This window comes from Thunnus thynnus, chromosome 22 (assembly GCF_963924715.1).
Source record: "Thunnus thynnus chromosome 22, fThuThy2.1, whole genome shotgun sequence".
Classification (NCBI taxonomy): domain Eukaryota; kingdom Metazoa; phylum Chordata; class Actinopteri; order Scombriformes; family Scombridae; genus Thunnus; species Thunnus thynnus.
Genome location: NC_089538.1, coordinates 5,437,024 through 5,451,211, shown reverse-complemented (window position 1 = coordinate 5,451,211; position 14,188 = coordinate 5,437,024). Strand labels below are relative to the sequence as shown.

The window sequence follows — 14,188 nt, the reverse complement described above, 5'->3', positions numbered from 1 at the left end:
CACACAGTGTGCTTCCATTTCATACTGGGAATCATTCTGTAAGAGTAGGTGTCAGTGTTTCTGACCGGTGGATGTTTCACTTTGACAGGAAACTCTTTGTATTATCTGGTACTTCAACTGGATTACAATACCTGAGCAGTATCCATGTGGGATTTGTGGCTCTGAGACATACATGTCACTCACTCTTGCAGTGTGACTGCCACTTAGCACTGGATGTGATTGTTGTGGTGGCATCCTTGAGAAAGTGATAACGAAGAATCACTTTCATCCTGATTGTGTTTGTAAGTGTTATGCTGTGGTGTGTGTGTAGGCCTATATGTATTTGTAGTTTAATTTTTTTCAGGACAACTCTTTGTTTAGTCTGAACGAGGCAGTGATCATACATGCACTGTTTTGGTTAAGCTTCTCATGACAAAGTTTTAAGAAAACAGTTGTACTTAAGGAAAATGTATTTCAGCTTTCATCAGATGACTAAACTAATGCACCTACTATTGTGGGTAGGATCCCAGTCACATCACGACAGAACAAAATGCTGTGGTGTTGGTTTTGAAATAATGAGATGAGAACCCGTGACATTTCTTAAAGGTCTTGGTGTTTATGATTTTGACCTGAAATCCTCATAACGGTTCAAGATGGTTCAAGTTATATAGGGTCAAAAACAAAAAAAGGGATTGTTTGGCTGGATATGAGGTGTGAGTGTATTTGGAGTTATCCTAGACACTTCTTCAGTGTTTCTAAAGCATTTTCAATGCCTCAAACTTAGTGGCTCAGCCGTGGTGGCTCATCAGTGATGTCATGACTGGACAAGCGACGTCTTGAACATAAAACATGCCCAGCAGTGCAGAATTAAAAGGTCAATCATCTCCAGATGTGCGCTTCATTGGTTTCATTTTTGAACTCAGGGTCGTCTTACTCAGGTGTGTGTTTGTGCCTTAGTTTGCACCACCTTAATGCTCCTATGGTTTTCTGTGTGTCAGCATGGGCAATAGTAAATGTGCTCATATTTTTTCTGTGTGTGACTAAAGGTGTATGTGTTTGTGTGTGAGTATGAGTGGATGTGAGGGAGTATTCATGGATCCTAGCCTGTGGGCAGGAAACATCATCTTTCTTGTTTACAGGGAAGGGATGTCTCAGAGTGTAGGCTGCCTTTTGCAGAGCTGCTGCCCATTGGTATGTGAAGGTTTTATAATTGAATTAGCCCAGGCCTTATGGCCTAATGTTGGAGGCATGCTGAGTTCCAATGCAACACAGCTTGCTCATTATTTGTGAAAAGAGGTCAAGAAGAAATTGCATGTGTGTACTTGTTAAAGATGGGGTTGACATAGGGCAGTGTGTATTTTTGTGCATGTAAATGCAGAAGTTTGTGTTTTTGAGACCAGAATTCATATTCTTCCACCAGGTTAACTCACCTTGTCCCTGTTCCACATATGTATGTATTAGGTCTTGCTGGCTGCTAGATTCAGTGCTCTGGATGTGGCGATGACTGCTTCATCATCAGGTCCTGTGTAAATCTAGGAATGTTTAATTACTGTTGGACACATCTATCAATCAGAGCTCTTGGGGCACTTGAGGAGCCTGAAAACTGGTGTAATTTATCCATCAGAGAGTAGCTGTGTTCTTTTACAAGTATAGATATTGTGTTGAAAGCGCTGTGCATGCATTAGCATTGGTGCAATTAGCACCAACTCACACTAGTATGTAGCCACAGATCAGTGTGCACCACATATCTAATCTGTCTCCTTCTGTCTGCTTGTCTTTCTCTCTCCCTCTGTCTCTCTCTCGCTCTCACTTACACACACACACACACACACACACACACACAGTGCACAGCAGTTACCCACAGGTGCTACAGCTGAAAATGCATGGGCACAATCATTTATTTCAATCGGGCTTCTGTCAGTTTAGCATAGTTTAGCATAGCCACCTGAGGATTGAAGAAAAAATGTATGCAGATTTGCCATTACTCAGATATCAGCTAAACAGCACTTTGCCTCCACTGATCAACTGTGTGTGCTGCATTACATCACTCTGAGATAATATACCGCAGCCCATCCATCTAATTCCCTTACAGTTCCTTTCAGTTGCGTTTTCTGTTTTTGCAGACATCTTCTCTGTGCTTCTAGATTTGTCAGGGAATCTATGTATTTGCATGTCTCCGTTTTTGCATTTACTTATTGGCTGCTTTCACTGGCTGTCTTTTTTCCATTCGAACCTAGCGGTAGATCACACAAAATACGCTTAAGACACATTTCTGCCTGGCACAATACGGCCGCAGTAATACGTTCACTTGTAATGGCCTACAATCGGTTTGGTAGACTGTGGTTTGTAACGGTGGTTCTGTGGAGGATGTTGGCGTGTATAATGAGGATTAAATCATAGATGGGTCGGGAGCATTTCCGAGTACTGTGTCGAGACACCGCCGTGGTTTGGGTTTTAGTGCACACACACTCGCGCACTGAGGAGGCCAAGCATTAAAAGCCCCACGGCATAGCAGACAAATGTGTGTGTAAGATGTTATTGTGCATAATTTAGCAAGATGAAAGAACTGGCGTGCTCAACTCACAGTCTTTAGAGTGTAATGGGTGCCGACCCAAAAAATCACAAAATAACAAATGAAGTCGTCAGCACTCAGAAATAAGTGTATATCACTTTTTTAATGATACACAGCAGCAAAAAAACGGATGCATTTCAGCCCTAGGCTTTTCTCAGCGTTATTGAAACAATTGTGGATGTGACCCCTATTAAACAGCAGCCAGGAGCCTGCTGGTGATTACAACCAGCTGATGCAAATCAGCCAAACAGGCATCATCACAAAACTAAAACAATAAAAAGCTATTTTTATTGTTAGTGTGTAAATCAATTGGTCACCATTTGGTTGTTACAATCACATAATGTGATATATCTCCTTATGGCTTAAATTGTCTTAAATTTTCTTATTTTTCTTGTTAGTAGTAGTTTTGTGATGATGCCTGTTTGGCTGATTTGTATCAGCTGGTTGTAATCACCAGCAGGCTCCTGGCTGCTGTTTAATAGGGGTCACACCCACAATTGTTTCAGTGACACTGAAGAAAGCCTAGGGCTGAAACGCGTCTGTTTTTTTGCGGCTGTGCATCATTAAAAAGGTGATATACACTTATTTGTGCTGACGACTTCATTTGCATAATTTAGCAAGAGCAGCCTAGTAGCTGTGTGAACTGGACGTCTGCAGTTATCAAGTGAGCTCACTCATATGGAATGGATCTGCATGAGTGGGCTAATCTTACCTGTGGATTGCACATGAAAGTGTGGTATATGAGGAATTATGCCTAGCTGGAGAGGAGGAAAGAGGACGGAAGGAGGAAGAGGAGGAGGAAGCGGATGGAAAGTCGGTAAAAAAATTGGCGAGACAGGAGGTTGGAGCTCATTGTCAGGGGGGCTATGTAAAGTGGAGCTTAAATTCACTGTGGTAACTGTGACTTCCACAAAAGCGCTCCATGTTAGCGGGTCCTGCAGGACAGACTGGCAGAGAAAATTGCTATCATTTGATATTCAAATAATATTCAAATATTCAAATAAAAAGCTTGTGCTTGACAGTCCCTCTGGCTTTTTCTCAACAACCGGCCTCTCCATCCTTCCCTTTCCTCCTCTTCTTCCTCTGGTTTCTCCAACTGTCTGTTGTGTATCTCCTCCCCCACTGAGCGTGTTTTAACACTGTCTTATTTCAAGGCAAATGCAGCTTGAGGGGCTTTTTGACTCTCACAGGCAGTGGCTGTGTTTAATTGTGGTGCATCCAGCAATGTGGACAAGAGACTATACACTCTGTCTCTCTCTCTTTGTCATCCTGTCTTTGTAGCCATTTTCTTGTTTGTCTGTATTTCCAGTTGAACTCAATTCATTCCACTGTGTTACTGACATGAATGTTAGATGAACACTATTACCAGAGCATCTAAATACAACTGAATAAAATAAAAACAAATGGCTCATAACAATAAACATCTGTTTCATTTGTATGACTGTGTGTGTGGGAGTGGTAATGAAGTAGCTGCAATGCTGTGTAGTCATTCTACAGTGATTCAGTTTGTTGTGTATGTGGTTTGGGTGTTTTTTTTTTTTTTTTTTTATATAACGAAAAATGAATTGCATAGCTTAAATGTTCAAATAATAAATCCAAGTGAACTAGATAAGCAGTTAGCACGGCCTGCCTTGCCCCTCTATGGGATGCGTCACCCACAGTTTAGTGCCAATGACTGATCTGTTTATATGATCTGCAGCGAGTCATTATGGCTGCCCGCCACTTGGGCGACATATCCCTCCCTGTGTGGCGTTCCCGGGGACATTCATCAAATGCCTAATGGCCAAAAACAGGGGCCAGGCCACACTCTCCTCGAGACTTGTGGTTTTGGCCAACATGTTTCCGCCTGCAGATGGAGGGAAGATGGAATGCTAATTAGAATCCAGTAGGTCCGTTTGTGTCCTTGGCGCACACCTTTTACCAGCTAATGTGCATATCAATGTCGAGAGGAAGAAACCTTACACAACAACTCTGGTTATTATGTTTTGACTTCATTTTTGACATGCACAGTGATTAAAATGAAATTTGATATTTTGATAGATTTGATATTTCAGTTTATGACAACAGGAATGGTGTAATGTCTTAAGGAAGTTTTTTTTCATGATAATGTTGATACTATTAAGATTTGTCAGAAAGAATGCATATAATATAGAGGGCTGTGCGATTATTTTATATATATCTCGTGATGAGAGAAAAACGTCTTTCATATTATGCTCTATTGTTTATTTCGTTGTGACGCATATCACCGTCTTTACGGCAGTATTTTTCATCCTTTGGAGTCTGTCCATCTTTTGCGCGGATTTCATCGACAGTGAACCAAGTGAAATACCTGTGTTGACGACAGCTACACTCGTTACGTTACTGTAAGTGCAATAAAAGCTTCGGGAGTAACAAGCCAAAGGGGGGGTGGCAAGGACCAACTATTTATTCATTGAATTAAAATGTGCTGTATCTGGATAGGTATCGTTATCTGGATATGAAATGACCTTTATTGGGATATGAGATTTTTGTAATATCGCCCAACCCTAATGTCAACATTTGTGTGAAATATGTCAGAATCATCTCTTAGCTCAGTTTCTTGGCGTAGTCTGTTCATTCCTGGTGATATCACTAGTTTGATAGAATTACAGCAGTGTTTTACAAACAGCAAAAAGGGAGTTACAAAATAGCTGATATCACCACATCTGCACAATGCTTGACACCAAGCACGAATATGAGTGGCAGTTCAATTTTAATCACCCCTCATCAGCAGCAATCATTTAAGTAAACAGTGCACAGGGACAGGATAATTAATCATCAGTCCCTCATCCTCAATTAGTTTGCTATTGGAGAAGCGGAAGGGAATATTCCAATCGCCGAGCTGCTATAAAGGCGGGCATGTTGATGACACATCGTAGTTAAAGACTTCCACCATCCCAGGATCTAATAGGCAACATCTTGTTAGCAGTCCCTCAGTGGATAGTCTAGATGGGCTGAGAGCTGAAATTCGAGTGAGGAGAAATAAAGGGGGGAGAGAAGAAGAGATGGCAGTAGAGATAAAATGTTTATATCATATTAATTCATGTTTGTTTCTCTCAGCACTCATGCGACTGGTCTTCTTGTATAAACGGTATGTGTGTGGATGTGCACTCAAGTTGCTTTTTCATCAGAGGCAAAAAGGATGAATCAATATGGTCTGACTGCTGTGACTGCACTGCATCAGCATTTTCACAGACTGGAAACAGTGGCACCACTCCCTAAAATCGATCAGTCAATGAATTCATCAATCAGTGGTGCTATACCCAAGCCATTTAGCTTTGGTAACCTTTCAATCAGTTTAATGAGCTGTTTTTGTGTCACTGCAGTGACTGAGGTAATGCAAGGCTGACTGAAAGAATTCCATGGTGACGTCACGATTTTCCAGAAAATGATTTGCCATATTCAGCCTATTCTGTCTAATCTGATCTTTAATTAACCTGCTCCAGTATAACTAATGTGGAACATAGACTCTTATTCACAGAGGCAGTTGGACTCATCACGTGTAAGTCGATGAGCTTTCAGGCTTGTTCTCTCCTGAAGACTGGTTTCTTGGAAGAAACACGATTAAACTTCAGTCAATCACAGTCTATTGATAAAAAGAAAAGAGCAAAGGGTTATTATTTCGTATTTTGCCCCCTAGTCAGATGGTATTATTTTTAAATTCATGCGCTGTTACCTGAGCCACAGAGGTAGGAAGAAGCCGTATTGATCCTATGTCAGGCAAGGAGAACACGCTGTGAGAGGGAGTAAAGGAAGGAGGCAGCAAGAGGAATACAGGAAAGACAGTGACAGAGAATATTTGAATGTAAAGATAAAGAGGAAGATAGAGTATGGTAAGAATGGCCAGGCAGGCTGGCGTGCAGCAGCTGTCAGATAAGTGCACAGGGAGCGATGGTAAGCTGTGATGAGACAGCTGAACTTTGCACTGCCTTCCCCCTAGTTCCCTTTGGTGGCACCATAGCCACTTTTTCAAAAGGCATTAGCTGTCATTCTGTGTGAACTTAAGATAAGATAAGATTAGTGTTTATTGTCTCCCTTTGGAGAAATTTGTCTTGGGCATTCAAGAGAACACAGGTGCCACAACAGCACACAGCCTCTCCATAGAGACAATATATCCATATACATGTACAATCAAACTACAGTTAACATGCAGTATCATACACAGATCCATATACACAAAAACATACACATCAAGAATATTGCATGATGCCCTACACCAAAATGCAGCACAGATGTCTTAAACCAAGATATTGCACCCACCCCATCCACACACACACTTCTTACTGTTCAGTGGTTTGATTGATAATGGAACTAAGGAACATTTTATAAGGCATCAGCTCATGCTCTTTGTAAAGGATATGGTTTGGGTCACAGGTGATTCTAAGGCCCTGCCTCCTCACTGTCTCCTCAAATATCTCCTGGAGAGAAGATGGGGTCAGCATCCCAATTATTTTTCCAGCCCTTTTGATCAGGACTTAAGATGAAGATGACGACTTAGTTTGTTTTGACGTTTAACATCAGGTTGTGCCGCTCACACCACTGCACAACCTCTTCTATCTCTGACTTATGCATTAGAATGTCTGAATCTTTTGTCAGTAAACTGAGCATAGCTGTATCACCAGAAAACCTGATAATGTAGGTGTTTGTGTACTGGTTTCTACAGTCATTTGTATATAATGTGAAAAGAAGGGGGAGCTTATGCAGCCTTGAAGAGCTCCAGTAGTTGTAGCCAGTATGTCAGAGAGAGTTTAGTTGACTTTCACCTGCTGTTGTGTTCCTATGAGAAATGCATGATGTCATCTGATTATATAGGGATTCACCTCCATCTGTTTCAGCTTGTTTAAGAGGATCTGAGGGAGTATAGTATTCAATGCTGAGCTAAAGTCCATAAACATTAGTTTTGCATAAGCTGTAGGATTTTCAAGGTGCTATAGAATAAAATGAGTCGTGGTATTTGGAGCATCATCAGTGCCTCTACCATCTTTATAAGCACATTGTTAGGAGTCTAAGAGATGTTTTACCTCACTTCGTAGGTTCCCTACCATAATACATTCAAGTAATTTCATCGCTATTGATGCCAATGCTACTGGTCTAAAATCATTATCATTAACTTGGGCATCACTACTCTCCCACTATCTGTACTCAGTGCCAGTCCCCTGTGATGCTGGCTTTTAGTTAGCTGGCAGTAAGACAACAAAGGATGACAGCAAGGGCTACACCAGCTCAGTTACCTCAGATGGCCTCCTGCTTCATGTCTCATCTTCCTATGGGAGTCCTCAGGTGACTCTGGCAGTTAGCAGTGTAGCAGCCACGGGAGGGAGCATTCCTCTCCGAGGATGATGGGATCATTATACCCATATTTTTCCATTGCTAATGTACAGTATAGCTCAGTTGTACTGAGCCAGCTTTTGATACAGTATAATGGTATTCTCTGAGCATTCTTTGGTTTTCCACAGATATACAGGAGAGGAATGTGGTAGTAACAACCTCGCCAGCACCCTATCAAAGTGGGCCATCACTAAACGTTTTGAAGTAATTTCTACATCTATAAATTATGGTTTGAATTGATTTGCTAGGGTTCTTTCACTAAATTCGAAGACTAGAGCATTTTGCTTGTCATTATACTTTTGCAGGTGGCAAAGGCTGGAAAACGTGCGTGGTGCAGCGTACACAGTTTGTGCACACACCTTTAGTGTTGTGCGCTAGGTTAAAAAAAAAAAATCATGATTTGACAGACAAACATATTCATAGGGATTTAAATTTTATACCAAGGTGGAACAAAAAGATGAAAAATAAACGTTGTGATAAATAACAGTATTTATTTTGTAGACCTGGGACAAAACTCTTATCTCCCGATTCGAAATTATCATGATACTTGGGTGCTGATTCGATTCAGAATCGATTGAATGAATAGAAAAGGGGGCACTGTTTTCAGTCTCTTGCTCCAGTGTACTATGTACCAAAACCATTCACTGGTGTCCTTACTCCACTGAAATACAATATGAAACATTACTGGCAGATAAGATAAATGGTCCATAGCCTTTTATTTTAAAAAGTTAACTGCATTCATTAATGAATGAATTAATTAATTTGAAAGTATCTTAAAGTCTCCTGTCTGTATTAGAATAACAAACTGAGGGGGAGTGCTCCGCTGTGTTGTTATTAATGTCATGTCTCCAGAAGTGGAGAGCAGCCTCTGCTGCACCATTAGCCCAAAAGACATCATTGTCCAAGACACTGAGTGGGTGCAGGGTTTTTGAGGTGAAAGACTGAGAACTGAGTTAATTTCTTTACCTCAGAGTTGGTTTAAGTTGTCTGTGCTGCAGTGTGTAATTATTTAGTCATTAAATCAAAAAACATGTGCAAATGCTGCATTTTTTGAAGATTAACTGAGAGTAGATTGTCCAGGGGCTGTACTGCCCTTGCAGTTGAGTTCTGCCTTTTTTGTTTCATCAACATCACATGCCGGAATTTTCAACAAAGGCAGAGGCCAGTAACACAAAGTAGGGCTGCTCAATTATGGCAAAAATCATAATCACGATTATTTTGGTTAATAATGAGATAATGATTATTTAACACAATTACTTTTTGACTTTCATTTTTGCCAATTGCCAATGCCGATATATGCACATATTTTTTTTTCCAGCTGGCTGAAGAGACTATTACACATGCAATAAGAGATTGTACTAATGATCAAAGACAATATATGGGAAGAGCTTAGGAAAACTGAAGTTCAGAAGCTCAGCGTTAAAACTTTAATGAACCTGCCAAGTGGGTGGAGCAGTAGTTTTCTTTGAGTTTATTAGACAGATAGGATTAATGTGTAGGATTTAATCTTTGGTCCACAGTCCGAAGCAGAGAGTGGCGGTGATGCACCTAATATGCTGGTTGCCAACTGCTGTTATAAACCAAAAAGAAGAAGAAGAAAAAGTTTTTTCAAACAGAGTGGTACATCCTGTCAGCCGAGGTGTTTCCTATCTGTGCAGCTGATCACCATAGCACGACCACGGACTATTACATCCTGATGGTCCCGGTGTTTCCTCCGCAGGCTCCACCTCACTCAACTGCCCAACAGACCCGCTGCTTCTTCCCACTTTAACCTGAAATACAAACCGGGGCTCGGTGCTCTGGTTGGATCCAAACGGAGAGTCGGAGCTAGCTGGTAGTTTAGCGGAGGCTAACTGGCAAGGCTAACTGGCTGTGCTTCTCCTCGGTCATGCTGCGGCTAATGCTCCTCTAGTGTTCTGGCTAGCCCCGGCTCTCCGTTTAAATCAACCGGAGCACCGAGCCCCGGTTTGTTATTCAGGTTAAAGTGGGAAGAAGCAGCAGGTCTGTCGGGCAGCTGATCGAAGTGGAGTGTGTGGAGGAAACACCGGTTTCACTACAGGCAGATTCACTTGCTACAGTGGGCAAGGAAATAAAACCAATGAATCAATAATAATCGTCGGAAGTCAAAATTGTAATTGGAAAATAAAATTTGATTAATTACACAGCCCTAATACAAAGGCAGCCCATTTTTGAGTTAGATAGGCAGGGAAAACCCTGTATATGTTTTCAGATTGCATTCATGCACAGTTACAGTACAGTGAAATCTTTGAGTTGACAAGGCTAAAAGCTGCTATACTTTTACTTTTTGGGAAATGATGTTTGGGAAATGATGTGAGGATGCAGAATGAGAGGATGAACATCTACAGCAACAGATATGTGGTGGAAAGTGAAACACCTCAAGGGATAGTCAGTAGTCTGCTGTTGTTTTCAGTACGAATTAATATATATACACTAAGAGAACTTGAGTTGGTTTGGATATTTGTTAATCTTAATTAGCCGATAGTTGAGTGAGAGGAGGGTAGGCTAAATATCAAGCACATCTTCAGCGGTTCTGGAGTCCATTATATCAGGAGCAGAATGGTCACTTTGATTCTCTGATTTCCAGAGGAATTCCAGTCTGACAAAGACAAGAAAGAACTATATTAATCCTGATGGAAGTTCTTGTGCTATCAACATGCGCAATGCAACAGAAACACAGGGTAGAGAAAGACATTACTTAGTCAAATCTAAATACTGTGAACAATAAATAAAAATAAAATAAATAAATAGAAAAAGATAAAACAGTGACAGTGTAATATAGAACAACAGAGTTGTCAGTGACAAGTTGAAAGTGACAATTTATATTGATATTAAATGATAGAATGATGGCCACAGTGCTGACAGCAGAAGAAAAACAGACAGGGTGAAGATACCGCACCCTCGATATTGCACTCAATGTAGATGGTGAATTACTTATTGCACATATTCAGTTTAAGGCCATAGAATGATTCATGATGTTACATGTTATTGTCCTTACTGAAAGGATTTTTAGGTGATCTCCCTGCAAAGGGAGGAGTTACAGAGTCTGATGGCCTCCAGCAGAGAGGATGTACCTGTACTGTTCAGCCCTGTACCAAGGGGCAGTGAGAGTCCGTGTGCTCTGATGTCCTTCTAGGGAGGCATGCAGGGGGATAGAGGGATTGTCCATGATGCTAAGAAGTTTCTGCAGCATCCTCCTCTGACACATCCACCAGAGTCTTTAGTTCCACTCCCAGAACAGAACCAGCCTTCTTAATGAGCTTGTTAAGTCTGTTGGCATCAGCTCCCTTCACCCTGCTGCCCCAGCACACTGCCCAAAGACTGGATAATATCCAAGCTCAGCACTGCTGTTACATTGAGGAGCTACAAAGCTGCAGACAAATACAAGCCTTAAATGTGTTAAATGTGGTGATGTGATTAGAAAGTAGCTACAGCATAATGAGCTGGTAGACTTGGATTGAAAGCTATATTTTTTTAATTAGATAAGTATAGGGCCCTAAGAAATCGGTTTTGATATTTTCCAGATTCCACTTTTATTTTTTCCCAAATTCCCTGTTTTCTGTTTTAATTTTTCTAAATTCTGTGTTTTACGATTTAAGCACAGTTTGTCATCAGAAAGAATGTCTTATCATATGGTGGATGAATAAAATTTCAACAGTTCAATAAGTATTCAAAATTTAATCATACATTAAAGGAAATTAATATATATCAATGAATTTGTAATGATACAGCATAGCATTGCACTAATTTTTAATCAAAGAAAGTGTTTCAATACACAGTACAGTCAGACATCAGCACAAAGAAGTGAAACAGATATGTAAGCACTATGGCCTGAAGTAATCCTTCACATTGTTGTGAGTGATTGCACTGTGTGCCATTATAAAAAAAAAAAAAAATCGCAAAATAACACTGGTAAAACGAGGCTTATAGTCAAGGGATTTGAACAGCAATTTGCTCATCCTACCAGAGTCAGGGTGTATCCACTAACCAGCTGTAGGGATGGGTATCGTTAGGATTCTATCTTTTTATTATCCATATCCTTATCGGTCTGGTTCATACTCTTACTGGTTCATTTTTCATTACTAAAGAATTGGATTTTTTTGAATTATTATTTTAAAAATATAATAATTTCAGAACAGGATTAGAATTGATTTATATTTTAAATATAATAATATTGTTTCTAGAGCAGCAACATTAAAGTTTACACTCAATAATATCTTACTGGAAACAAATCTAAAATGTCAGTTAAATAAATATTATTCCTGATAGGCTTGGGCGGTATCTGTTTTTTTCATAGTTTCATACCTTTCTGGTTTTCTGGTTTTTCTTCATTCCACCGGGGGATATGGTATATGACAGTATTTGTGTGTTTTTCTTTTGGTTTTTTTTTTTGTTTTTTTTTTTTAAAAACCTGTCTCTTACCTTTCATCCAGTACCACAGTACCATAGTGGAGAAACAGCTGAATAAATGTCAGGAGCAAACTTACTGAAGGCCAGCAGATGAACAACAGCTCAAACAATGAAAAGTCTTGTGAGTTTCATTCACCACAAACATAACAAGACATAACAAGATAAAATTTTCAGCAAAGTTATAAACTTTGAATTACTGTTTCTGCAGTCTTTACTTCCTGCGGAGTCAACGAGCGGAAATGTGGACAGTGCCATTCTGCCATTGCAACCCACACTGTGGTTGGAGGGGGGATTACATGCTGCCTTCAAGTGCTCCTCGTAAACTCAAGGTGTACTCAAGGTTTACTTGGAGTCTGCATTTTTGACAGTATTGAAAATCATACCTTCGAGATTTCTAAATACCGATAACAAAATGTTTTGAGTTCATATGTACATCAGTCTCATCATTATCTCCTTACTGCTGCCCCCTCTAAAGAGAGGTGTTTTTAAAAAGATCAAATGCACAAAATGACTAATGTTTTAAAATAAAATGCTCTGTTATCAACATCTGTTTTTAAAAGGTTGGCAGTTATTTTGTTCACATCTACTGGAGTCAAAGTTTTTTGTTAATATTCTTGCATTTATAAACTTTTATATTATTTGAGTGATTCTTTTTTATCACTGTTTATTTACACTTGAGTTATTTCCCCATATCAATAATCTTTCCATTTTATTCTAAATTGTGAAGCTGTTATATTTTTTCTTTTAATATGTCACTTTATTAAATTTTAACATTTTTTCAGATGAGAAAGTAAACATTTAGATTACCACATGTGGTCAGTTTATCCACATAACACCTGTTTTGAAATTTGCTTTGACATTTCTCTACTGTCCCAGAATTGTCCCACACACTGTATTGTTGCGTCCTAGGTGCTATTTTTACTGTCCCCAGGACAACGGGACATCCTTAAGTTCCAGCACTGGTACTTGCAGTCAGTGGAGTTGGCTGGAAAAATCGATTCATATAATCGTGATTCTTATCTTCTACAATTCTGATACAATTCACAGATCCCAAAAAATAGATTATTCTATGATGTTAATAACGTAATGCTGACAGAACAAAAAAGGCGGAACTGCACCCAACGCAGCACCTGGGCGTTCTACAGTGTGCACACACTACAGTTGACTTGTGGTTTATCTTCATAAAAGGCAGGCGGTTGGGCCCTTTTTGAATTTAATGACTTAATAATAGCTTTGTGAAACAAAGGTTACGTATTTTTTGAAAACTTCATACGTCTTCACCCAGTGACTAACGTTAGCAGAGCGGAGCAGTAAACTCCAGCAGTAACAAACAAGACTGGCTGACCATACCACACTGCAGCACTTTAGAAAACTTAACGTTTTTTTCCTTTGCCCGACCAACTCTGGTCAGGCAAAGGAAATGGCTCAGTCCGCACAGCATTTTGGCAACGATGGCTTTCCACTACTAGCGGTGCAGCAGAGAGGCTGTTTTCCACTGCTGGAGACAGAACCTATATTTATAATATTTTAAATCAAAAACTTTTCTCTTTTTTTGTACGTCAGTGACATTCATCAAGACCAGTTTTTTTTAAAATTGCCAGTTATGTGTCATATTGCACTTCAGTGGACAAAGTACATGAGTGAGTGATTTGACACACAGTGCACTGGACAACAAGAGTCCCTTAGCAGTCAGTGCACTATGTAGAAAGTGGTCATAAATTCAAAGATACAGTTTCCAGCCAAAACTGTCCCTCTTTTTTGGTACTGTACCTTTACCTTAGATGACTTACTGTAGGATGGGATCATTGCCTGTAGGATGTAATCACAGAGCAAAGGCAGGATTACTGATGCATTCTCAAGGTC

At 40.0% G+C, this 14,188-nt stretch overlaps 1 protein-coding gene and 1 long non-coding RNA gene across 7 annotated transcripts in view; both read left to right on the top strand.

Annotated features, from left to right (window-relative positions):
- Positions 1 to 14,188, top strand: part of nrxn2b (neurexin 2b) — a 715,289-nt gene that overhangs the window by 16,128 nt on the left and 684,973 nt on the right. The window lies entirely within an intron of this gene.
- On the top strand, positions 12,150 to 12,871 carry LOC137175048 (uncharacterized). Its single transcript, XR_010925552.1, has 2 exons — positions 12,150 to 12,446; positions 12,534 to 12,871. It is a non-coding gene; the product is annotated as an uncharacterized lncRNA (long non-coding RNA).